The sequence below is a fragment of the Lissotriton helveticus genome, chromosome 2_2 (assembly GCF_964261635.1).
Source record: "Lissotriton helveticus chromosome 2_2, aLisHel1.1, whole genome shotgun sequence".
NCBI classification, from domain to species: Eukaryota; Metazoa; Chordata; class Amphibia; order Caudata; family Salamandridae; genus Lissotriton; species Lissotriton helveticus.
This window is the reverse complement of record NC_136060.1, coordinates 190,477,128-190,503,059: the sequence shown is the minus strand read 5'-3', so window position 1 is coordinate 190,503,059 and position 25,932 is coordinate 190,477,128. Positions and strand designations below refer to the sequence as shown.

The window sequence follows — 25,932 nt, the reverse complement described above, 5'->3', positions numbered from 1 at the left end:
TAGCTCAGGTGCCCCCATGGCTTTCCGTAGGATTAGCGCCTGTCATTTCACCGACTGGGCAGCGGCTTGGGGGGGTTTGCGATGCTTGTAGATTTAGGCACCCCCAATAATTTACACACACCTCAGCGGCTCACCACACCCATTACCAGATAGACCAGGCCTGCTTACCTGCCCCTGATTGTCAAATGCTGATCCAGGTTCAGATTCTGGCCCATGGAATCTCAGACCACTCCTCTTTACTTCTGCACCAAGATCACCCTATGGAGGAATGAATGAGGATTGAACCTTTTCGCACTCAAAGTTCTTGGTTTGGGTCAGACAGTGTGAAACAAGTGGTTAGGTGCTACCTGAGTTCCGCCTTCTGAGTCTTGGAGGATGAAATGATACTTATAATAGCGCCATTCCAGTCGGGAATGGCGTCCCCAGAAGCACACTGTATCGAAGAATTTCCTTCAAGACTTGATACTTTCAAAAATAAAGTTTTATTGAAGTTTTGGGTTTCTCTTATTGTAATCCTTGATTTTTCACATGATTCATAAATCAAAATTATATTTGGCCCAATGCATTTCGGGCAATGCTGCCCTTCATCAGGGGCATTGATTTTCTGGTAAGAAAAATAAATGAAACACAACTGTCATATATTCGTTTTCAAGAGCGTGTAACTTACATGATATCATGACACTATTCACCTGTTGTCAAATCTGTACATTGATGTGTATGAACAACTTCCCTTAACATACACAAACATTTATCAGTCATGTGTAATGTGTGACACTAAAATCATCAAAATACATAAAATTGAGTTTGTGCACATAAAAGTCAGGGTGGTTGTTTAACAAAGGCATATATCCAACCATAAATGAGCAAAAAATAAATGAACATAGAGTCAAACCCTATGGACGGCCAGCGACCTATGTGGAGCATCAACGTCTGGTACTTTCAGGACAAAGAGTTCACACGTCCCGTCCGGTCTGAACTCCAGTCCTTTTTTGCAATCAATGCTGGCTCCATGGCCAAGGTGGGAACGTTATGATCCGTGAGTAAATCTACAATGTCAGGACTAGCTTAAAGCTCTATTAGGGGCTGGGAACAGGACCAGTCGGCTCTTGTTGCTCGACTGGAGGCACAGGCTCTCCAGCTGGAGCAACAGCTGGAGGCTGACTCTCGAGCCGGCGTTGCTTGCCAGTTGAGCCTCATCGGGGAAGACATTTGGTTACACTGCCTAGATGTAGCCAAGCACCTCCTCTGGAGGGCCACACAGGCAAGAATTTATGGTTGGGGGAACAAAAACAGGAATCTACTCTACTGGCTGGTATCAGCAGGCCAACAGGCTCGTACCCGAAGTCCTTGATGCACACGGTCAGCCTGCACATTCCCTCCTACAGATAGCTCAGGCCTTTGCTCACTACTACCAAAAATGATACGCTAAACCCGTAGCCAGGGAAGTGATATATTGCAGGCCTTTCTTGACTCACTCCCCCTTCTATTGCCTATACCCCCCTGAGACCCGTTCACAGGATGAGCCCCTTACAGCGGAAGAAATTGAAAAAGCAATGTCCAGTATGTTGCCGGGCAAAACTCCAAGTCCTGATGGTTTCCCCGTGGAATACTATAATGCCTACCGTAAAAATCTCACCCTCTACCTTTTACAGCTATACCAAGAGGCCAATCAAGTTGGGTCCTTTCCGGCTGAAGTAGACTAAGCTACTATAGTGGTGATACCTAAGACGCGGCTCCCAGTGCGGAATACCACCTGATATCGCTACTTAACTGCAAAGTAAAAATATTGGCAGTGATTCTGTCAAACCAGCGTAGGCGAGTCATCGCAGGACTGGTGCACCCAGACCACTGTGGTTTCATGCCATTCTGGAGCATGAGACACTGTATATGAAGGTTGCATGTGTCCCTGACCCACCGTTATCGACGGCTCCCGGACTTAGCTTTACTTCTTATCGATTACGAGAAGGCCTTCGGCGCAGTGGACTGCAGCTAACTCCAGTCGGTGCTGGCACGGGCAGGCGTGTGACTGGCAAGCGGCAATCCCCTTGCATCGGCTTAGCTTTAAATACTTGGGTATATGGATCACCTTACACCCCGAACTCACCTGGGCCTTTAATCTCCAGTCTCTGGTACGGAAAACAAGGTCAGACCTCACTATGTGGCATACTCTCCCCCTCAACCTCTAAGGTGGTATTGCTCTCTCAAAATGATGATTCTCCTGAGCTTCCTTTATGTTTTTCCAAATTTACCACTACACTTACCTCAAACTTGGTTCTCTGCCCTTGACCCTTTTGTGGCAGGGTTCTCGGCCGCGCATTGCCCTTGGGCACTGTCGAGGGGGGGCCCTACGACGGTGGCTTGGGTATGTCCAATCTCTATTTCTACTATCTATACTCTCACCTGCTTATCATCCATGACTGGTTCAATATGGTTGGTCGGACCCCGCCTACTAGGTGGAACTCTCCCTTTTAGACTTCTCCCATCTTCAAGCAATGCTTTATGGTGCTCCAATTTATCTCTCATTGCCCCTGGTGACCCAGGCTGTGTTTCTTGCAAGGAGGGCGGCCCTGCGCCATGTGCAATGGGAGACTAAACTTATGCAACAGTCACCGCTTTGGCACAGCAGTTGGTTAAAGGAAACGGCGTCTCTTAGCAGCTTCCGCTCCTGGGACCTTATTGGCATCACCGGACTGGGGGATGTATGGTCGGGACGCATATGGCGTCTGTTCACGATCCTCATCAGGCTTACAACCTTACTCATGCACAGTTTATAAATACCTTCAAGTCAGACATCCCTTCAAATACATCCCCTCCCGATAAATACAATTCCGAAGTTTAACCTCTTGGAAGTCAAGCTATTAATGGGGCACATGGGCAGGGGCGGGATTTCTCAGATTTATTGCACACTCATTATTAATTCCCCTGGATCACTGGACCACCTTAGGACCTGGTGGGAGGGTTGGATAGGCTCAGTGGAAGATGAGGACTGGAGATGCACTGATGAACCCACCTCCACTAAACTGTGTCTCATTCAAATGTATTGCCTTTCCTCTGTATATCTTTCCCCACTCCGTTTGCACCGAGCAGCCTTACAACACACCTCCACATGTCCTCAATGCGGAACGGACCAAGCAGATTTTTATCACATGGTGTGGGCCAGCGACTCCCTGCTCCAGTACTGGACGGGTGTGACCCGGGAGTTGTCAGAGGTTCAGAGACGGGAGGTTCTCCTGTCCCTACTACTGGTTCTTCTAGGGCTATTCGAGATATTTGGGGATACAAGAGCTGAGAGGTCTTTCCTAGGTATCATGGCCCTCCTGGTGGTGAAGAATGATATCGCCTCAAAATGGATGGCCTCTAGACCACCCGCTTTATTAAAGTGTAGAAGGGGTGTTGATCGGTGTGCGCAGCAAGAGAGGGTGGTCTTTGAAGCACGTGGCTGCCCTCGCAAGCATGCTAGGGTGTAGGGGAAATGGCTTGGACGGCTTGCATCTTTATGCTGGTGGGCTTTACAGAAATGTTCGGTTTAACAATCACAAGGATGGCTTGCCCTATACGGGCTACTTACATTTTACAATGTTGTATTGTGTGTGCCTTGCTCTACTGTTTCACTAGTGCTACTGGTCTAAAACTTCATAAAAACTTGTTTATCAAACAAAAGTGTACTAGATGTCTCAGTCAACTCACGTATTCTATTGTAGACATTATAGATATAAAAAGAGGTCCCTCCCTTATCAAAAAATAAAGTCAAAATGTCCAGAGTGTTTAACTTGAGCCTCCCAATGCTACAATCCTATGAGTTCTTCACCCAGATAACTAACCACCTGCAGGAGGACCTTTCCTCTGTAATGTAGCTGGACAATAGAAAGTTGTGAACCCTATTTACCGGCTCTGTGTAAGGTTTCGCGAAGTAACCAAATTTCGAGAGAGTCAATAAAAGCCTCCCCCCCTCAGAATCTGCCACTTTAGATTTTAGACCAGCAATGTTCCAAGAATGAAAGTTATTTTCTTTTGTAGATAGTGGACGAGCAGAAGGTGAATTGGAAGGGGATGAAACCAGTAGGTCCTGTGATTGCCTTGAGCCCCCATGTTGTAACCAGGTTCAGTCAGGGGCACGTGGTACTTTAAGCTAATTTTTGTTGGCTCAGGACAAGGGAAACGATCCTCAAATGCAATATCACTATCTGCCAAATCATGAGATAAAAGCCTAATTTCAATGTAATCGGAAGCTCCTTCTGATGATGTGCAGCTTCTCACCCCAACAATGTCCTGGCGTATGACAGATGGGCATTTACAAATATTGGGTAGCCAGTGAATCACTTTATTTAACAGACTTCTGATCTTCTCTGACCCCATGCAGCAACCTGGGCACATTATGCATATAAATTATGAAGCCTGTTCCAGATCTACGTTCCCATGGGGGTTTTGGCACTAAAATATCAAAAGGAACACAGGTGGACTTGAGTTGTTGCAAACATGCCTCCTTCATAGTCCTGGGCCTGTTGTCCAAGCCAAGTTTTGAGTTCCTATTCCTAAGTGCCCTGGTGTGAGTCTCGGGGGGGGGGGATAAAGGAGACTATTGTGAATCCCAAGAGCATAAAGAGAAGCTTTCAACCTCTGATTTGTCGACTGTGGGGCTGTAGGAATACGAAACTCAGAACTTATGTGAGTATCAAGAGATGATGAACGATGATTACCCCGAGGAGGAGCTGAATCATGCCAAAAACCTTTTTTGAGAGTTAGCGGAGGCCAGCTGTTGGAGTAAGGGAATAAATGTTAGATGTTGTTCCGTTAATGTAATCTGCAATCTTAGGTCCTTAAGTTACTCGTTGAGATTGTCAACTGTCTTAGTCAGGTCCTGTAGCATAGCAGATTGGTAGCTAGCTTTAATATGGGTATCGACATGGCCGCTCAAAGAAGCAGACTCACAGTAAAGAATGGGTTTGCAGCCTTCCAAAGGAGAGTGTAACAGCAGGTTCTTCAAGGAATTCACAAAGGCAGAAGAAGTAAAGCTATCTTCTTTGTTACTCAATGGTACACAGCACAGTCCCAACACACCAGCCTAGATCAGAGGTATCAGCCTAACTGCCTCACCTCGAATCATTAGCTGGAATCCCCCCCGTACATTCCAATGACAACACAAGTGACCATGAAAACAGAATGCAAACAAGTAGAATACAACACATCTTCCCCTTTTCCACAAAGAAAATAAATACAAATGATGTGACTAAACAAAACACACAAAAAACATAACTAATAAAACTCATTGAATGTAATCCTTAAGATAATAGGGAGCACATATCCTTCTTTTGCTCTCCCTGGGAAGAGCAGCTACCCCACAAGGATTAGAATCAGCAATAACACTATCATTATCTTGCAACATACAAGAATTTGAAAGTGCAGAAACAGAACAATTTCCATTACCAGTATCTTGAAGAACAGTCGCATCACCACCACCAGTGTTTTGAGGAGAAAATCAACCGAATGACTGGAAGGAAGAAAAACAGTCTGGTAAAGAGAAACCAGAGGACGTGCAAGGCGTATCATATACACAACTTTCTTGAGCATTGTTTTTCACAAAAACCACATTCCTTTTAATACTCCACCATTTTCCATTTTCACCCAAAACTGCATGTCTGTATACTTTAATAATCCTTGTCATGGGATAAAACTTAGATTTATGACCTTTTGCTCCAACTGGTCTTTTAACTTTGATAAAATCCCCCACTGAAAGTTGTATATCTTTTACTTTCTTGTTAATGTCATAGACTTGTTTCATTTTAGACTGTGCCTTTTCAAAAGAGTCACATAATTGTTTGAGATCAGGTAACTTGTCAGAACATTTTGTTTGCTCCAAAACCCAATGTGGACTGAGGTTAGAAGAATCAAAACGCCCTTTGAGCAATACAAAAGGAGGAACCCCAGTCATAGAGTGTGGAGTATTGTGGTAACTCCATAATCTTTCTTGAACAGCTTTTTGAATAGATTCACCCTGAACAGAAACTAATAGAAAAGTATCTTTCAACTTTTTGATCACTCTCTCTACCATGGCATTTCATTGGGGACGATAGAGAGCCACAGTCATGTGGTTGATACCCATATTGGTTAAACATGTTTCCATGGCATGAGACTTAAACTGTACTCCATTTTCTGACACTAAATACTTAGGAATACCTTCTCTATAAAACAAATCATTCAGCATAATGATTACTGGGATAGTAGAAGGTTCAGATAGAAACTTACATTCCACCCATTTTGAGAAGTATTCACCCGTGACCAAAGCAAATCTCATGTTGGATTTGAGATTGTACATTGGTCCAATAAAATCTGTCCCCAATTTTTCACAAAGTGCGTTGGGAAAGTCAACAGGGTGAAGGGGAGTATTACGAACCTTCAATTATTTATCAGCCTCAGAACAACTGATACAATGCCCTAAAAAATTCTCCACTTCAACATCCATTCTTGGCCACCAATATTATAGACGCAACCGTTTTTAGTACCAGTTATACCAAGGTGACCTTGATAAGCAAAATTGAGCAAACTTAACTTAAGCTCCCCAGGAGGAATTAACAAACTTCCCCTCATAATGAAATCATTTTCAATGGTGAGATCATCCTTTACTTCGTAAAATTGGCGCAAACCTTCCTCCAAATTCCTTTCATCAGGCCAACCATTAATGATATGACTCTTAATTAAATTCTGTAAATAATCACGTTTAACACAATCCAACCATTCTGAGTTACTGATTGCTCCATCCAAAACAACCAAACCAACAACACACTCAGGATCATCATTAAAAGAAATGTAATTCTCATTATGTAGGGGACATCTAGAAAGAAAATCAGCACGAGCATTTTTTCATCCCGGAATATGTTCGATTAAAAAATTGAATTCAAACATACTTGAAAGTAGTCTTACCAATCTGAGACAGACCTTATCATGATCTTTTCTGGATAATAAGAAAACTAGAGGTGTGTGATCCGTAACCAAAACATATCTTCTACCCCAAAGAAATGTTTCAAAATGCTTAGTAGCCCACATACAGGCTAGAGCCTCCCTTTCAATGGTGCTATAATGGAATTCTGTTTGAGATAAAGATCTAGAAGCAAAACCTACTGTATGCTCAACACCTTCTACCAATTGGGTAAGAACTGCACCTAACCCAACTCCACTGGCATCTACAGTAACAATAGATTGTACATCATCTCTGAAAGGGTATAGAGCAGGAGCATTCACAATAAGATTTTTTAAATTACTGAATGCTGCAGATTCAGTTTCCTTCCAAGTAAATTGTTCAACTTTCCTAAGTAATTTCCTTAAAGGTCCAGCTTGAAAATCAAAACTATCAATGAACCGTGAATACATACTCCCAGAAAAGATCTCAATTGATCTTTGTTCTCCGGAGGAGGACTTTCAACAATGGCTTTGACGAGGTCTGACTTGGGTAAAATACCAGACTCAGAAATATGATGACCTAGATAATCAATATCTTTGACTAAAAATGTACATTTTTCTTTTTTAACTGTAAAGCCATTTGACTCTAGAATTTGCAATACACTAGACAATTTTTCTAGAGAAGAAGAACATTATTGCAATCCCTAAATAACTTATACATTAGTTTCTGAAACACAGAAGCGGCCATGCCAGTCCGAAAGGCATTCGCAAAAATCTGAAAGCACCAAAAGGTGTGTTAAAAGCTGTGAGGGAGCAAGAATCTTCAGCAAGCTCCACCTGATGGTAAGCAGGTTTTAAGTCGAGACACGAAACACAATTTGCACCTCCCAACTGGGCTAGGATTTCCTGGATTTTGGGCAAAGGAAAACAGTCAACTAAGATGTTCTTGTTCAAAGATCTTAGATCAATGCAAAGTCTGACGTCCTTAGAACCTTTCTTCTTCACGAGGAAAATCGGAGAAGTCCACTCAGATGAATTAATTGGTTCTAAGACCTTGGCAGAGCAAAGATTTTCCAAATGTTGTTTTAGCTGATCTCTGATGCATAGTGGACCATTCCTAGTTTGTGGATGATGGGAACAACATTCTTCTTTAAAATAATTTTGTGTTCAAAATCATGCACCAAACCTAATTTACCATTAAATAAGGAATCATGCTTAAGAAGGAGCTGTTATAAAGAAGGATTTACATCCGGTATATCCACTAGAGAAATAGGACATGAGGTGCCTGGCCTTAAAACCATGCCAAATTTCTCTTGATCCTTCCATCCTAGGATGTTGTATCCTTTTTTTGCCACGTATACTTTAGTAAAAATTACTCTGTCTTTAAATTTGACATTGTCGAGAAAAACCCCTAACATATCGATATTATGACCCCCCCAAAAAAAATAGTAGGAATGTCTGGAGGTGAAAGTTGGACTGAATTCCAATGCTTATAAAACAACCCATCAGTGACAAAAGTAACCGGGGAACCAGAATCTACAGTTACCTGAATTTCCACATCACCAATGGTTACATTACACAAAGGACCATCATCATTTAAATCTGAATCAATTGAAAGGACGATCTTTTTAAAACTTTTAACAGTACAAATATTATTTTCAGAAGAATCCTCTACATTTTCAAGGATCGCTATTTTCTGAGGATTCTTGCACAATCGTGAAAAGTGACCATATTTTTTACAGTTAATACAAAGTTTACCAATGGCAGGACAATTCTTTGCATTGGCTAAATGTGTAAGAGATCCACATCTGTAACAAGCACTTTGCTTTTTTCTGTCTCTAGGTTTTGAGAACGTAGATTTAGGTCTAGTTCCATTTGCCTTAACCGATTCAGGCACAGGATCAATCTTAGATTTGTTTAATTCTCTCTGATCTTTCAATGCCTCTGGCTAATTCAAGAGTTTCATTTAATGACGGATTCCTACAACAAAGTAATCTTTCTTGCATTTTTTGGTCGAAACAATTGACGATTAGCTGGTCTCTCAGGTAGGAATCAATGTTTCCATCAAATTCACAGGCAGCAATTAAAACTCTCAATTCAGCTAAAAAAAGTCAATGGATTCAAACTCCAATTGACGTCTAGTGTAGAATTTGTGTGTCTCCACTACCACGCTGGTGTCATACTTAAAAAAGTTGGCAAGTCTGCAAACTACCTCTTTATAAACATCCCAATCAGTTTCATCAGATTGAGTAACCACTGGCAAGTGATCAAAAATATGTTGACCTTCTGACCCAAGATTATTGTACAGAAGAGCTCATTTCCTAACTGGCTCAAATTTTGCTCCAACCAGAGCTATTATATAATTGGCAAAACCTTTAAATCATTGCTCCCATTTTGTTTTTGGTATATCTGGTTCTGGTAAGAAATGTGGAGGACGTGTAAAATTGTGCATATTGAATGATATATAAGCGAATGATATGAATCAAAATAAGCAAAGCGCCCTTCAGAGAACAGTCAAAATTAGCACTTAGAATGCATAACTGCCCATCAAGCTTAAGAATAAATGAGCCAAAAAAATGTAAAATTCACCTGTGATCTGTGAAACAATGTGAATTGTAGGATTGTGCAAAACACACTGAATGTAGGTGTGCGTGTCACCTGTTGAAATAATGACAAACACGCTGTAATGATTACACAATTGTGCTTTGTTGATAAAGTATGATGTGTCAATCTCACAGATGTGTGTTGATAAGACCAGGTGTGCGCATCACCGATTTTCGTAATAAAAGGTATGCACTAAATAGATTTCAGCAAACTTGACTGGTGTGCGCGTCACCGCGCAGAAAATGCTGAAAAGTTGATGCTTGACCTCAAAATGGCAGCACGTTGCGTGACTCGCGTCACTCAGACGTGAATCGTGACGTGAGAAAGGCTGGAACTCGGGAGGAGAGAGAATGGCCAGAGAGCAGAAGAATCTCCAGTGAGGAAGATTCGGAATGGCACGTGCAGGTAAGTCTGGGCGCTCGCGACAGTGGCAGTTGGAGAGATGGCAGGCCCAATTGAAAATATTTAAAAGATAAATAAAATAGTAAGCACCTCAGTCCACACAGTAAAGAGTGCTGTACATCATGGGTGAAAACGTTGATGAACTTAAATCCTGAGCAGTTAGAAAAGTGCTGTATGGTGTACGATGAGATCCCAATCATCACCAATTGTAACAACAGGTTCTTCAAGGAATTCACGAAGGCAAAAAAAGTAAAGCTGTCTTCTTTATTACTCAATGGTAAACAGCACAGTCCCAACACACCAGCCTAGATCAGAGGTATCAGCGCAACTGCCTAACCTCGAATCATTAGCTGGAATCCCCCCGTACATTCCAATGACAACACAAGTGACCATGGAAATAGAATGCAAACAAGTAGAATACAACAGAGAGTATTGATTTTTACAAGGAATACTAGTCTTGTCAGGAAGACACTTAGACGCGGACTCTAAAATGAGCTCAATTTGTACGGGTTCAGCCATAACACAGCCATTACTGATTTGAGCTGCTTGTAAGACTAGGGTCCAAAAGCTTTGCCTCCATTCCCGGATTGCTTAGTAAATATTTTAGTTAATGTCGTCCCATACCCCTTTATACCCGATAAAGGAGAGTGAAGGGATCCGGGAGGGTGTTTAGGCTTTAACATTGACTCAACCTCTTCAATCAGAGTATCTATCCCAGTCAAGGTGTTGCTGTTGTTTGTCAAATCATTTTCTTTGATAAGGAAGCTGTGGTATTCTGCTTTAAAGTCTCTCCTTTCGGTGCCTTGTATTGCACAATCTGCATTTCTGAGGTTGCTAGGTTGTGTTCTGTTGTGGAACTGTTCCCCTTGAGAGAGAAGGTTATAATTGGAAAGCTTTGGTCAGTTTGCTTGGACTGTTGGTGGCTGAGGTCCCTTGCATGAGATGTACAATAAACTTATGCTGTTTCTTCAACTACTTTTTGTCTCCTGCCTGCTACTTATCCTAAGGAGAACACCTCAGAAGCCCTTAAGAATGTCTCCAACACCTTTATTTTCCCCATATTAGGACCACAAAATACAGTCAGTGATGGACAATAGGCTTCTGAATTGGTGCTTGCAACAGTAAGTCGAAAGGAGCGGGAGGTTAAGATAGTAGATATTCGTACCTTTTGAGCCTCCAGATGTCAGAAGGATGGCCTAGCCTCTACTGGGCAAACATGGGCCCACTCTTGGCCCAAGCACAGCCTGGGCACATCCTGCGCAGCAGGAGCAGGCGATGCACTATATAGCGCTCTGCAGAAGCACCTCCCTGGTGCACTGATATATGGGGCCTGTAGTCCCTCATGGCCCCTGTGGCAAAGTTCTCCTTCCCATGCTGTGAGAGTGTCACAATGCTCATTGACACACTCACTTCAATTCTGGTACTTGCGGGAGCAGAATGTCGAGAATTCCCAATCCCCTCTACAGGCATTCCCACGAACCCCAACAAACAGGAGGTTGTGATAACCGTTACGGGGGAAATGGGTAGGTCACATGAAAAGACTGCCTAGCTTTCCTCGGTTCACCACTCTGTCTCAGCTCCCTCTTGCCTCTCTTTTTGTAATTTGGTTCTGACTCTATTCTTTCTTTCTTGGTGAACTAAAAAACAAACAATAACATTAATAACTTCCAAACTCACATCCAAGGCTCTCTCTAGATATACCTGCTGAGTTCTCTGAATTCTTACCCTTCTAGCGTCAGGCAATTCCTTCTCTTCTGTCAACTATTCAAGATTTCTTTTTGATATTAATGCTTTTTCTTATCTTTCTTAGGTTTTCAGAATATTCGTAGTTTCAGTAAACAATATTTGAAGTGAGTATGCTAAATTACTTTGACAACTCTCTAGAAACTATGTTTCAATATTTAGTTTACATGTAACACTTAACACATTCTTTCTCTCCAATAGGAGAATATTTGCGGTTTCTTGAAGTACTCGGTTCAGGGTATGACTGGTTGAAGACGTTCCTCAAGAAATGCTGAGGAGAAGACCAGCCTTCGGAATGCCTCTCAGAAATTACTTGGTAGGGAGGAGTTTACTTGGTTAATTGTTCAAGATTCTCTGTCTAACTAACTATCTGATGAACAGCGATATGGAACTAATCTACGCTTAAAGCCTGGCAGAAACTAACTACCTAACTGTGACTGACTACAAGAGCTAAGGGGCACAGGTCCTGCCACGGTGAAGTAATCGGTGAAGTGTGCGGCTTAGACCGCTGCCGCCGCACTTCACAGCTGTGTCTGCAATCTGGCTCGCGACCAAACGTGAGAGACTAGACCGGCAATCATATTGGCGAGGCGCCATCATGGGCGCGCCCGTCCAAAATCCCGGGACTTAGTGACAAACACCTGTGGTCTCCGAAATACAGGCACGGGGCCCGGGATGTGTTTTAACAAGATGCTGGGAATCACATGAGCCCGAGCCCTGACAGTATCCCCTGCAAGGTCAAGCCTCGGGCTGGGGTTTGTGTGGGTATTGCAAATGAAAGGCCTTAACCAATTGTGGAGCATGGACGTCAGATTCCACCTCCTAAGATCTCTCTTCGGGACCGTAACCTTTCCAATCCACCAGGTAAAAAACCTTGACTTGAACGAGTTTAGATTCTAAGATTCTTTTGACCTCAAACTCTTCCTGCCCATCTACAACTTTGAAGCTTGGAGATACCTTTTTTAACAGAGATATGTTGTGGCGGGCTAGAGGAACAGTGACACGGTAGGAGTTGAAGAAGGTTTTATTGGTTTTAACAGGCGTCTTCGGCGGTTAGTGAGTCTATAGTAGGGAGTGGGTGCTTCGGATTCCTTCTCCTCCTGGGAAACACGCCCTTTCTGAAGGTCCTGGCCTCGTTTCCTCCACTCCAGGATGATCGGGAGGCCACCCACCGGTCCGGATTACGAGGGAACAAAAGTAAAGAAAGACTGATTTCAGTCGGTGCCCAATATATACACGGTGTCAGGGGAAGGGTAGTGTGGAGTCACTCTGTCCACACAAAAAAAAAAGAAAAACAAGATTGCTACGAGGTGCCGGTTGTGCTCAGGAGAGGGAGTGACGGGCCGCATTGCTCTCTAAGGTGGTTTCAGACTCTTCCTTCCCGCCCAACCCGAGATACGCGAATGTACCTGTGAGAGCCACGCTTCCCCTGAAGCGTGGCTGGGCGATGCGCCATGACGTTGGCCTCCTGGCTCCGCTAGATGTCAGGAAGGATCCTGGTACGCTGCTCCGTCAAGTCCTCTTCTTTCTTCAATCTCCGCTCTCTCTCCGCTCACGCCTTCTTCTCCTCCGGGTGTAGAACACACCGACGTCTGTTCGCTTCCGGGATTTACTCGATCAGCGTCCTCTGCATCATCTAAGGGGGCGGGGCTTGATGTGAACTCGGACCAGTTAAAGGAACAGGGATCGTTTTCTTCTTCGGGCCCATACAGTGGTGTGTCAGATCTGCTCCAGTTTTCCGGTTGCTGTATACAGAGAGGGGGAGAGAGGTCCGTTCACATGTCTAGGTGCCAGACCCACACACGCATCGGTTCCGTCCTGGCTCCCCTCGTCACATACCACCACCACCCTGGATTCTCCCGGTCGGGGAGAGGAAACCCGAGAAAGAAAGTCGGCAATGCCGTTATCAATTCCCCTGCAATGACAGACCTTAAAGGAGAATGGTTGGAGGGACAAAAACCATCCAAGGACTCGGGGATTCTGTGAGATATTATGGCTCATCCACTGGAGAGGAGCATGGTCAGTGTATAGGGTGAATGGGTGACCTTCGATGTAAAATCGTAATTTATCAACAGCCCACTTTATTGCGAGACACTCTTTCTCGATGGTTGGGTATTTTAGTTCTCTTGGAAAGAGTTTCCTGCTGATGTAGAGTATCGGATGCTCCACTCCATCAGGAGACAGTTGAGATGGAACGGCCCCCACCCCATAATCGGAAGCGTCGGTGTGGAGGATAAAAGGTCTGGTGAAATCCGGGGAGGACAACACTGGACTGGTAGCAATTACCCTCGTTAGAGAGTTAAAGGCTCTCCACATGTCGGACGAGGGACTCTGCTATGTTAAAGGCTTGAAGTCATTTTTTAGGGTTTCTGTTAACGGAGCTGCTATCTCGGAAAACGAGAGGATAAAGCGGCAATAGTACCCTATTAGTCCCAGAAAAGTCCTCATCTCTTTTTTGCTCTTGGGGAAGGGGGTATCTGCTATCGCCCTGATCTTCTCTATCTGGGGCTCGATTACTCCGTGTCCTAGAACATATCCCAGGTACTTCACTTTTTGGTAACCCATACGAGATTTCTTCGATTTTACATGTAGGCCAGCTTTCTGAAGGCTCCCCAGTATGGTCTGTAAGTGTTCTGGGTGGCTTTCCCATGTGGGACTGAAAATTATGATGTTGACTAGGTAGGCGGAGCAGAAGGTTTTGTATTCTCTCAGGATGTCGTTCATTAGGCGCTGAAAAGTCGCTAGGGCTCCATGCAGGCCAAAGGGGAGGACATTGAACTCGTATAGGCCGTCCGGTGTTACAAAGGCCTTCTTTTTCCGGTCCTCCTCCCGTAGGGGCACTTGCCAATAACCTTTGGTCAAGTCTAACATGCTTATGTATTTGGCCTCTCCGAGTTTTTCGATCAGCTCTTCGATTCGAGGTATAGGGTAGGCATCAAAGGAGGAAAGATTGTTCAATGCGCTGAAGTCCATACAAAACCTCGTGCTTCCGTCTGGCTTTGGCACCATTACAATTGGTGAGGACCATTCGCTCCGGGACGGCCTGATGAGTCCTAGGCGTAGCATTACTTGGACTTCCTTCCGCACAGCCAGCCTCTTGGCGGCGGGTATCCTGTAGGGCCGTTGTTTGACTACCGCTCCCATTCGTGTTTCAATCCGGTGTTCTATCACCGAGGTCTTCCCCGGGAGATCCGAAAATAGCGAAAAAAAAGGAACAAGTACTTCATGCAGGCTTTCTTGCTCCTGTTGCCTAAGGTCTTCGTTAATCACCAGTTCTTCTAAGGATGACGGAGAGGAAGACCCCGTGGGTAAGGTGAGGTTAGTACTCTTTTGGGGAGGCTCGATCCATTTTTTTTAAGGCGTTGATATGATAGGTCTGGGTCTTTCGAGGTGATATCTAGATCCTATAGCTCGTTTTACCGAGGGTTCCGGTCACTTTATAGGGTCCCATCCATTCCGCTTGGAATTTTTTTGTGGCGGAGGGTAGTAAGAGCCCAATCGTCCACCTCGAGTCGTCTCCACTTTTTCCCTTTATCATAGTACCACTTTTTCCCTTTATCATAGTACGTCTTTTGTCTTCCCTGGATCCTCTCCAGGCTGGAATATGCCAGTTCCCTTATTTTTCCTAGTTTGTTCTTTAGTGACTGGCTGTACTCTAGGATACTTCGTTCTTCTCCTGCTTCTTCAGTCTCCCATGCTTCTTTGGTCATTTCGAGCAGTGTTCTGGGCTGGCGTTCATATAACATTTCAAAGGATGAACATCCAATGCTGCTTGCCTTTGTCCTCGTATCACGTATAAAGCCAGGGGGAGTATGAGATCCCATTGCCTCCCATTTAGGGACAGCATCTTCTTGAGGGTAGACTTGAGGGTTCCGTTATAGCGCTCCACAAGTCCGTCCGTCTGCGGGTGGTATACTGACATCTTGATGTGACGGAGGTCCAACATTCTGCATACTTCTCGCATTAATCGGGACACAAAAGGTGTACCTTGATCTGTTAAGATCTCTTTTGGGAACCCTACTCTGGAAAACAACTCAATAAACTTCTACGCTATAACACGGGAGGTAGGGGCTTTCAGGGGAAAGGCCTCGGGGAATCTAGTGGCATAGTCCACTATGACTAGGGCATAAAGGTTTCCCCGGCTGGTCCTTGGGAGGGGCCCTATCAAATCCATCCCTACTCTTTCGAAAGGGGTACCAATTATCGGGAGCGGCTGCAAGGGTACGGATGGAGGACAATGGGTGTTTTTCTTTTGACATATATCACATGCTTGACAATTGCTTTTTATGTCCTTATAAACGCCTGGCCCATAGAAGTACCTCAATACATTTTGTGTGTTTTTTTGCTTCCTATGTGCCCCGCTAGAAGGTGAGTATGTGAATAGAACATTATTTGTTCTCTGAAAGAGGTAGGGACTAAGAGCTGGAGGGGTTCTTCTTTGTTCCCCTGCCGATAAAGAAGCCCTTCCTTAATAATGGGTTCTTCGGCTGTCTTTCTTTGTGGACAGAGTCTAGCGATATGCCCCCAGGCCCCACACTCGAAACACTGGGGTCCCTTGAAAGGGGGAAGATCAGGCCTGGAGGGGCGAGGGATATATGACTCCGTACTCTGGCAGGGTTTTCTGTCTACTTTGAGGGGAGGTCTGAGGGGTTTTCAAGCTCCCAAGGATGTAGTTGTGGTTGTGCCCTGGCGAACGTGGAGGCCATCTCCGTCGCTTGGGCGGTAGACAGGTTGGAATGCTGACGTAACCATTTCTGTGTTCCATAGGGCAAAGCTTCTAAATATTGTTTAAGATCAATTTTGTCCATAATTTCCTCTTTCGAACAAACCGCGGGGTGAGCCATTTATCAGCAGCCATTTCAAGCGAAAGAATAAAGTCTTTGGATTCTGCCCTGGCGCTCCCCTCTCTTTTCTAAAGCGCACACAGTAGGCCTCTGAGTCAAGACAGAGATGGTCAAGAATGATGGTTTTGATGGTGGCATAAGGGGCGTTCCCTGTGGCGTTCGCCACCTGGTATGCCGCCTGGGCCTCCCCAGTTAGAAAGGTGGCCAAAAAGAACGGCCACTTCTCTAGGGGCCACCCACAAGCTAGGGCGGCTCTCTCGAAATTGAGCAGGAATGCGTCAGGGTCTTCCCCCGCCATATACTTTTGAAGGGAAATCCCTGACGGGCTGGGATGAGGGCTTCGGGGTTCCCAAAATGCGGGGGCAGCAGGGTCCATCATCAGCTTTTGCAACCCCTCTATCTGGGCAGAAATTGTATTCTTAAATGTCTCCCTGTCCGCTTGTGCGGATGTAAGCTGTTGCTCCACAGCCCATCCTAGTTGTTCTTGCCCTTTTACAAGGTGTTGCAGCAAGTCTACCATCTTAGGTTTGCAGATGGTTACCTCTATGCTCGCATTCTCCACCACTTGTGGTGGGCTAGAGGAACTCGCAGTGAGCCGGTAGGAGGTTAAAGAGGGTTTTATTGGTTTTAACAGGCGTCTTTGGCAGTTAGTGAGTCTATAGTAGGGAAGGGGTGCTTCGGATTACTTCTCCTCCTGGGAAACACGCCCTTTCCGAAGGTCCTGGCCTCGTTTCCTCCACTCCAGGATGATCGGGAGGCCACCCACCGGTCCGGATTACGAGGGAACAAAAGTAAAGAAAGACTGATTTCAGTTGGGTGCTCAATATATACACGGTGTCAGGGGAAGGGTAGTGAGGAGACACTCTGTGCACACAAAAAAAACAGAAAAACAAGATTGCTACGAGGTGCCGGTTGTGCTCAGGAGAGGGAGTGACGGGGCCGCATCGCTCTCTAGAGTGGGTTAAAACCCTTCCTTTCCGCCCAACCGAGATACGCGAACGTACCTGTGAGAGCCACGCTTCCCCTGAAGCGTGGCTGGGCGATGCGCCGTGTCGTTGGATCCTGGTACGCTGCTCCATCAATTCCTCTTCTTTCTTCAATCTCCGCTCTCTCTCCACTCACGCCTTCTTCCCCTCCGGGTGTATTACACACCGACGTCTGTTCGCTTCCAGGATTTACTCGTTCAGCGTCCTCTGTGTCATTGAAGGGGGCGGGGCTTGATGTGAACTCAGCCCAGTTAAAGAAACAGGGATTGTTTTCTTCTTCGGGCCCATACAGATCTGCTCCAGTTTTCCGCTTGCTGTATACAGAGAGGGAGGAGAGGTCCGTTCACATGTCTAGGTGCCAGACCCACACCCACATTGTTTCCGTTCTGGCTCCCCTTGTCACATATGTGAAACACTGGATGAACCTTCAATTGTGAAAGTAGAGTCATTTTATAGGTCACGGAATTCAAAACCTGTTCTACCGGGAAGGGACCGACAAAGCATGGTTGGAATTTCCTATTTCCCTCGAGTCGTAGGTGCTTAGAGTTCAGCCAAACTCTATCTCCCACCTGGAGAACTAATTCCTGTATTCTCTTCCTATCTACATACTCCTTATAGTGTTCCTTAGCTAGCGCTAAATTCTTGGTGGCTGACTCGTGCACTTCACTAAGGTGCTGAACTAGTTCTTGTGCTGCGGGCACCAAGACCTCTTGACTGGTAATCACTGAGTTAGGATGCCTCCCGTAATTCAAGTAGAAGGGGGAATATCCAGTTGAGGCATTCTTTGCATTATTATGTGTGAACTCACCAGTCCAAAGAAGATCGGGCCATTCACCTGCTTGATCTAAAAGGAACAATCTAAGGTACTTCTTCAGTTCCTGATTGGTCCTCTCAGTCTGGCCATCGGTTTAAGGATGGAAACTAGAGGAATATTGTGTTTCTATTCCTAACTTCTTGATGTAGGCTTTCCAGTAATGGGATAGAAATTGAGATCCAAGATCCGAAATAAAAACTTTTGGGATTCCGTGAATCTTAATCAGACTCTGATTCAGCTGAGTGGCTATTTGTTTGACTGATGGGTTTCCCTTCAAGGCAACAAAATGCGCCATTTTCGAGAAGGCAACGACCATCACCAAAATGATGCAGAAGGACAGATATCAAAGGTAGTGGGTATCGGTTCTTGATCGTAATCTTGTTCAAGGCATGGTAGTCAATACACAGCCTAAGACCTCCTTCTCGTTTAGGGATGAAATATATTGGAGAGGAGACCGGGGACTGGGATGGTCGAATCAACCTGTTTTCTAAATACTTTTCTATATACTCCTTCAAGCGTTGGTTCTCAGATTCAGTGAGTGCGTAGATCCTACTACAAGGAAGATTGACCCCTGGTTCCAGGTCGATTTTATAATCATAGGATCGATGAGGAGAAAGCTTTTTAGACTCTGCCTCACTGAACACTTTGGCAAACTCTTCGTATTCAACTGGTAGACTCTTGGTTTGCACAGCACACACCATCATTTTATTTTCACGCAGCAAGGCTGCTAGTTTCTTCTCTTTTTTTTCAGACTTCTCACAGTAGCAATGCTCCAAGCAGTAACTGGAATTTAATTTCACTGTCCTCTCGCTCCGATTTATTGTTGGATTGTGTTCCATGAGCCAGGGAAGACCTAATATGATTCCAAATTGCGGAGCATCAATCAGATTGAATTGAATTTCCTCTCTGTAACCCTCATTGGAAATGAGTTCCATGATCTCCGTATGGCTAGTGATGGGACCAGAAGATACATTTGTACCATCTAAAGCCCGGACCGTCTCACTCCTCTCTTTCTGTAAGGCCTTCAGGCCAACCTTAGAAGCATATTTGAGGTCGCAAAAGTTCCCTGTAGCACCTGAATCTAGCATTACAGCTACTCCAGAAAGGATGTGTTCTCGGAATTTCAGAGTCATCGTCATGATGAGGTGCAGAGCAGAAGACTGCAAGGTATTAGCAACTTGGTGACGAATTGGAGTTGTATTTTCGTTAGCAACCACCAGTCCAACTCCCTCTAATGGTGGTGCTGCTAGTTTTCCTTCTTGAATATTTTTGGCTTTTTAGGACATGCCTTAACAAAGTGTCCACTGGTACCACAATAAAGGCACAAATTATTTAATCTCCGCTTATCTTTTTCTTCCTTGGAAAGTGGGCCTCTTATAGTTCCAATTTGCATAGATTCGGTTCCTTGATCTTTCTCATTAGATTTTGCCCTGTCAAAGCGTGGGACACTCGGATAAAACTCTTGTCTTCTCTCACCTCTTTTTTCAGATTGTCTATAGTCGATTTCTAAGACTAAGTCAATCAAGGCTGATACCACTGTGGGGCGATTTGGTATTCGTGACAAGGCGTCCTGCAAGTCATCCTTTAGACCACGATAGCACAAGGCAGCTCTTTTGGACTCCGGCAAGACAAGTTACAAGTTCTCGGTCCCCTTGTCTCAATTCTAACAATTCAATGTCGGAAGCATGCACAACCTTTCGACGATCAAAAAAGTGCAGAAATTCTTTTTTGAATTTGTCAAAATTATATAGAATTGGGCCGTCTTGTGTGACCAAGGGCATAGACCAAGCGGCCGCGTCTCCGTTGAGGTAAGACAGGATGAAGGCAATGCAGTACTTCAGGTCTGGAAAGACTGTAGGTCGACAAGTAGGAAAGAAGACTGTATAGCAAACCAATTATTGTTATACCGCCCTAATTATATATATACTCATAATTTTGTGCGACCTTGAATAATTCTTGACTGAAACAAGATGATATATCAAAATTTAGAGACCATTTTATTTATAATTTTTTTTTTCTCTTTCTATATTATTTATCATTTTTAACTGTTTTCTTTATATTATTTACATAAATTACATTCAAATACATACATTACATATATTCACATAACAACACAAAAGAGGGAAATGAAAAGTGCTATACGATATATTCGGTCGATGGAGGATTTGAAGAAGGCAATGCGGTGGAATGGAACTACGCGCGTTTCGGCCAGTGGCCTTCGTCAGGTGACCGTCATTCTCAAGTTAAAGACATGGCAATGTGTAACAAATACAGACGTGGTATCTAGTGGTGCTTCACTTTAATATTTCCAATACTTATTGTTCTTGATGACAACGTTTCGTTTGTACTGTACTTGCGGGGATCTTTTACAAGTCCCTGTAGTTAGTGGACATCTGCGTACTGGACAGGATTTTGTATCCTTTGAGAAGAGAAACTAAGGATGTTTCCTAATTTAACTGCTGTGTGTCGACCTTTCACAGTGCCTTGATTTAACTGCAGAGGACTCGCTCGTTTATGTCAACATTCTTATTTCGTATTCCAAGCCAAAGACATCCGTCTAATTATTTATCACTCTGGTATAGGTCTGATAATCAAATGTTCTTTGTTTGTAATCTGTCTGATTGGCTTCACTTTTTTGTGGGTTTACGTAACACGGGGGTTCTCGTCTGGCATCTGCTTGTCTTCACATCCAAATGTCTTAAAACATTTGGATGTGAAGTCAAGAATTATTCAAGGTCGCACAAAATTATGAGTATATATTTTTCCAAAGTCTATAGGTCGACACATAAAATGCAAAGAGCATTGTGTGAAGAAGATTTGGGCCTTTTGCGGATCCCCACTGAAGCGCTCAGGTGGTGTAAAAGGAATAACGGGGGCCGGGTAATGTACTACTTGAGTGGTAGACCCTGAACTAGGAACTGAACCTGAATTAAATAAGGTTGCCCCAGATGAGGGAGGAAGGAACCTATCCCCAGAACTCTCTCTCTTAATCTGTATTGCCATTTCCTTAGTCTCTCGTCTAGTTGCCTCCATCTCTGACTTGATAACCTTATTCTGTTCTCTGACTGCCATTAATTCTTGTTGAATGACATCAAGGACCTTCCCTAAAATTTTTAAGTCGAACCCCTCCGACATTCTGCTCAGGTGAGTAAAGTTCGTGGGCACTTCACTCTATCACAATACTCATTGGCACACTCACTTCAATTCTGGTACTCGAGTGAGCAGAATGTCGAGAATTCCTAATTCCCTCTACAGGCCTTCCCACGAACCCCAATACAGAGAAGGTCGCGTGAACCCTGCCGGGGGAAGTGGTTGGGGACAAGAAGAAACTGCCTCGCTTTCTTCGGTTCACCACTCTCTCTCAACTCCCTCTTACTACTCTTTTAGGTCTTGCCTACGCAGTGCGCATGCACTGCATAGAAGACCTTTAGCCATCGTGCAGCTCTTTTTCCAAGCACATACTTGTGCTTGTGGTGGCATACGTCTTGCGGGAGTGCGTAGCGGCGAGCCACAAGCACAAGTACAAGTATGTGATTTGAAAAACAGCAGACTGCTTTCCCCAGCGCGCATGCATGCACCACTCCCGGGCTTGTCACTTCTTTGTTGTTTAAACACTAAGAAAAGAAAAGTCGCAAAGAACTCAGGTGAAGCCACCGAGGGACTCTTCTGGATTCACTAGAGAAATAAATGGTTTCAATGGCAAAGTGTTGCAATTTTCACTAAATATGCCTTTTGTTGATTATGTCTACTGACTTAGTCTGTATTTTCTAGCCCTTGTAACACCCCACGCTTTTTTTCTGACTCTCACATATAGACCAGCGTCCTGAAATACTGTGCATCACTTGGGTCCAGCAGAAATTATTTGTAACTAGCCTCTGATATTTGTACTCCTTGGGACTTATGAGGCACGCAAAAAGGTGCCCTTTTAAGCTCGGAACAAAAGACCACCCGGCGTATATTATGGAGGAAATTTGATTGTCTCTGTTTCTGTGGTGATGGACAACTCCAAGTGCTAAGTGATAACAAAGCGTGGCTGCACCTCCCTGTGAAGCCGAGGGAGACCCCCGGACCCACGCGGTTGATATCTATCTCTGGCCGCCCCCCCCCCCCACCTGTGAGGGGGTGCGTGTCTGAGGTCTGAGGTCTGGTGTCTGCTTCCCGGAGGGCTGCTTCCGCTGTGACATCATCGCTGACTCTGGCTTGTGTTTGGCTGCACCCCGACTACCACACACGTCGGTGTTTTAATCATGACTCTGGTCGGTGCTGTATAGGTTCCCACTCTTTTTGTTCTCCGGGGTGAGGTAGAGCGGTGACTCAAGAGAGCGCATTCGTTGCCTACCTCACTCGCAATAACCAGCACGCGGCAGTCCCCGGGAGAGGACGTCATTTGGGGATACATAATGTGAAAATGAAATATCGTGGAGAAGAGTCGCATAATTAGGGTTTTAAGTGGGCCGGGTCCTGCCGGTGCTCAGCACCGGTAATTTCTAAAAAGCAGGTGCTGACACGGGTCCCTGTCGGGCTCTCCATTTTTGCCCTCACCCTCAGGGGAAAAAAAATCCTAACTCTGCAGCATTACCACCCTTCATTGCCTTTGATGTAACTTCAAAGACACTGGTTATAGTTCTTTAACGGTCTCTTCATTTCCAAATGGAAGCATTTTCAATATTATAAACAATGAAGCCATTGTTACTTATTTATCTTATGCAACTAACAGCCATTGGCAAAGCCAATAGTCCTGACTTGTTGTAGGTGTAATGTTACTTTTAATATGTACATGGATGCAATTATAGAAGCAGCAAAATACCAGACAGGCGGCTCACAATATGCTAAGCACAAACTTTTAGCTTATGTGTTTTTAAGCCACGCCCTTAATTATATCGGCCTCGCCCCTTGGAGAGACCCCCCAGTTTTTTCATCCAAATTAAAACCATGAGCATAATAAGTGGTGACCTATGGTACTCGCTATGCCGTTGTGTTACTAAGTGTGAAAGGCTGTAAACCAGGAAATCTAATTCAGGGGCATATCTGTCATTGGGGAAGCAGGTAGCACCGGGTCCCACAGCCCTGAGGGGCATACCGAGCCCTGACAGTGCTGTGTCTTACTACCCCAACAGAGCAGTCAAGGGGCCATTTTCTTTTCTAGCACCACGACCCATGGCCTCCTTGCTACGCTACTGATCACACTGATATTTAGTGTTTAGTCAAGAGGGCGCAGCAGCAGCTGGACACGAAGACAAGAAACCACGCGAACAGCTATCTCTAAAGCACAGATGGCAGCGGGCCTGAAGCACCTGCAGCGATGCTGTGCACGGGACAGCATGGCTGTCTCTCTCCCCAGCCAGCCTGTGTTTACACATGCAATGTCCTGGCTATTGCGGAATGAGCATGATTTACCACGGTTGAGGTTCACTAACAAGCAACTTAGTTAAGCGTGGGCAGCAACACTGCAGCCTTCATTGGTGCTTCATAAGTGCAGGAGCAGCAGTTGTGCACGGTTCCTTCACAGGGACAGAAGAGAGATTAAACATGCGCACGCACGCACACAAACATGTGCATGATATGCATTATTGAGCTTTCTTCACGTGCGTGGACTCTAACAACACAGACAGGACAGCGCATCCTTACATGCACGCACACACCTTTACAGAAACTGACACACACAGTGTATGTGTATGCGGTACTGTTGTATAACCATCTCTAAAACAGACAGACCACTCACCGCGCTGGCAGCGGCACTGCAATCTGTCCACTCAGGTTGTGTGCAAGTGATCGTGCTTCTGTTGGTGTCTGTAAAATGTAATCGTATGCTAGGGTGTCCGCTTGGTGTTGGTATGTTGAACGGTGTGATGGTGTGTGATAAGGTGACAGTGTCTTTGTTTCGTCACATGATATTTTCCGGATAGAGAGCCTGAGACTGACACGTTGATGTGTGTGGTGTGTATTGATGTTTTGATTGTTACATGCATGTACTTTTATGGAAGGTACATGCACAGAATGTCTTAGCCACAGAATGAGGTACTGCAGTTCCTCCTTCTCCTGTAGCCAGGTGATGCGGGTAGGAGACAGCAGCGGGGTACCTCCTTTCCGGGTTCACACTTCTGGCCCGGGGTCTCCTTAGCAGCAGACGTCGGGTGGAGGTTCCGTCAGTGTCCAGACAGAATCCGCTGTTGGGGCGGCAAGGGAGCAACCGACAGCTGGACTGTCCTCATCGCTGCTGCTGGCAGTCAGGGCACCCTCCTCTCTAGCTCCAGCTCACATAACCAGGCCAAGCCAAGGGAGGGGTCATTACACCGCCAACTCCACACCTTCAGTGTCATTCCTGTATTTTTATTACATGGAGACTTGGACAGGGAGGAGAACCCACTGTCAATAAACCAGAAATAACCCACCAATATATTTTACATGGCTTGTCTCCCCAAATGAGACCATTTTGAATGCCTCATGCTGCAGCAACTGAAAAGAGACTACATTACTTTGCTTGTTTTAATGAAAGGAAAGAAGGACCATAGACTCCCTCCTACTATAAATATTGTTGATTGTTTTCATATAGAAACAAGCACTGTCATAGCCAATAGGTCTCGCCTTTGGGACCATATAAGTGTTTAGTTATCCAGCACAATATCCTTGGGGCAACAACATCAAGTGTTGCATAGCCAATAGGTCTTGCCTTTGGGACCTTATAAGTGTTTAGCTACGCACAGTTGGTGTTGTTGCACTAAGGATATTGTGCTGCATAACTAAATACTTATAAGGTCCCAAAAGCGAGACCTATTGGCTATGCCAATGCTTGTAGTAATTTGGTTCTGTCTCTATTCTTTCTTTCTTGGTGAACTAAAAAACAAACAATAACATTCATAACTTCCAAAATCACACCTAAGGCTAGATATACCTGCTGAGTTCTCTGAATTCTTACCCTTCTAGCGACAGGCAATTGTTTCTCTTCTGAAAAATATTATTTAAGCTTCGTGTATTCAGGCTTCAATATTCGTAGTTTCAGTAAACAATATTTGCTGTAAGTATACTAAATTACTTAGACAACTCTCTAGAAACTTTGTTTCAATATGTAGTTTACATATAACACTTAACCCATTCTTTTTTCTCCAACAGGAGAATACTTGCGGTATCTTGAAGTACTCGGTTCAGGGTATGACTGGTTGAAGACGTTCCTCGAGAAACGCTGAGGAGAAGACCAGCTTTCGAAATGCCTCTCAGAAATTACTTGGTAAGGAGGTTAAATGTTCAAGATTTTCTGTCTAATTAACTATCCGACGAACAGCGATACGGAACTAACCTACGCCTAAAGCCTGGCAGAAACTAACTACCTAACTCTGGCTGACTACAAGAGCTAAGGGGCACAGGTCCTGTCACGGTGAAGTAATCGGTGAAGTGCACTGCTTAGAACGCTCCTGCCACACATTCACAGCTGTGTCTGCAATCTGGCTCGCGACTAAATGAGAGAGACTAAACCTGCGATTATATTGGCGTGCCGCCATCTTGGGCGCGCCCGTCCAAAAGCCCGGGATTTCGTAACAAACACCTGTGGCCTCCAAAATACAGGCATGGGGCCCGGGATTTGTTTTAACAAGATGCTGGGAATCACATGAGCCCTCGCAGCCCGAGCCCTGACAGAGAGCTGGCGATG

General features: G+C 44.8%; 1 protein-coding gene across 8 annotated transcripts in view; it reads right to left on the bottom strand.

The window, feature by feature from the left end:
• LOC144821372 (toll-like receptor 6) overlaps positions 1 to 25,932 on the bottom strand; it is a 78,499-nt gene that overhangs the window by 31,128 nt on the left and 21,439 nt on the right. For 3 of the 8 annotated variants that reach the window (XM_078678341.1, XM_078678340.1, XM_078678339.1), the window contains exons 2-3: positions 5,425 to 5,488; positions 169 to 258 (exon numbers count right to left, since the gene is read on the bottom strand). The gene's annotated coding sequence lies outside the window, so the exon portion shown is untranslated. Of the gene's footprint in view, positions 1 to 168; positions 259 to 347; positions 605 to 5,424; positions 5,489 to 25,932 lie in introns of all 8 variants that reach the window. The other 5 variants (XM_078678338.1, XM_078678336.1, XM_078678337.1 and 2 more) reach the window with 2 other exon arrangements.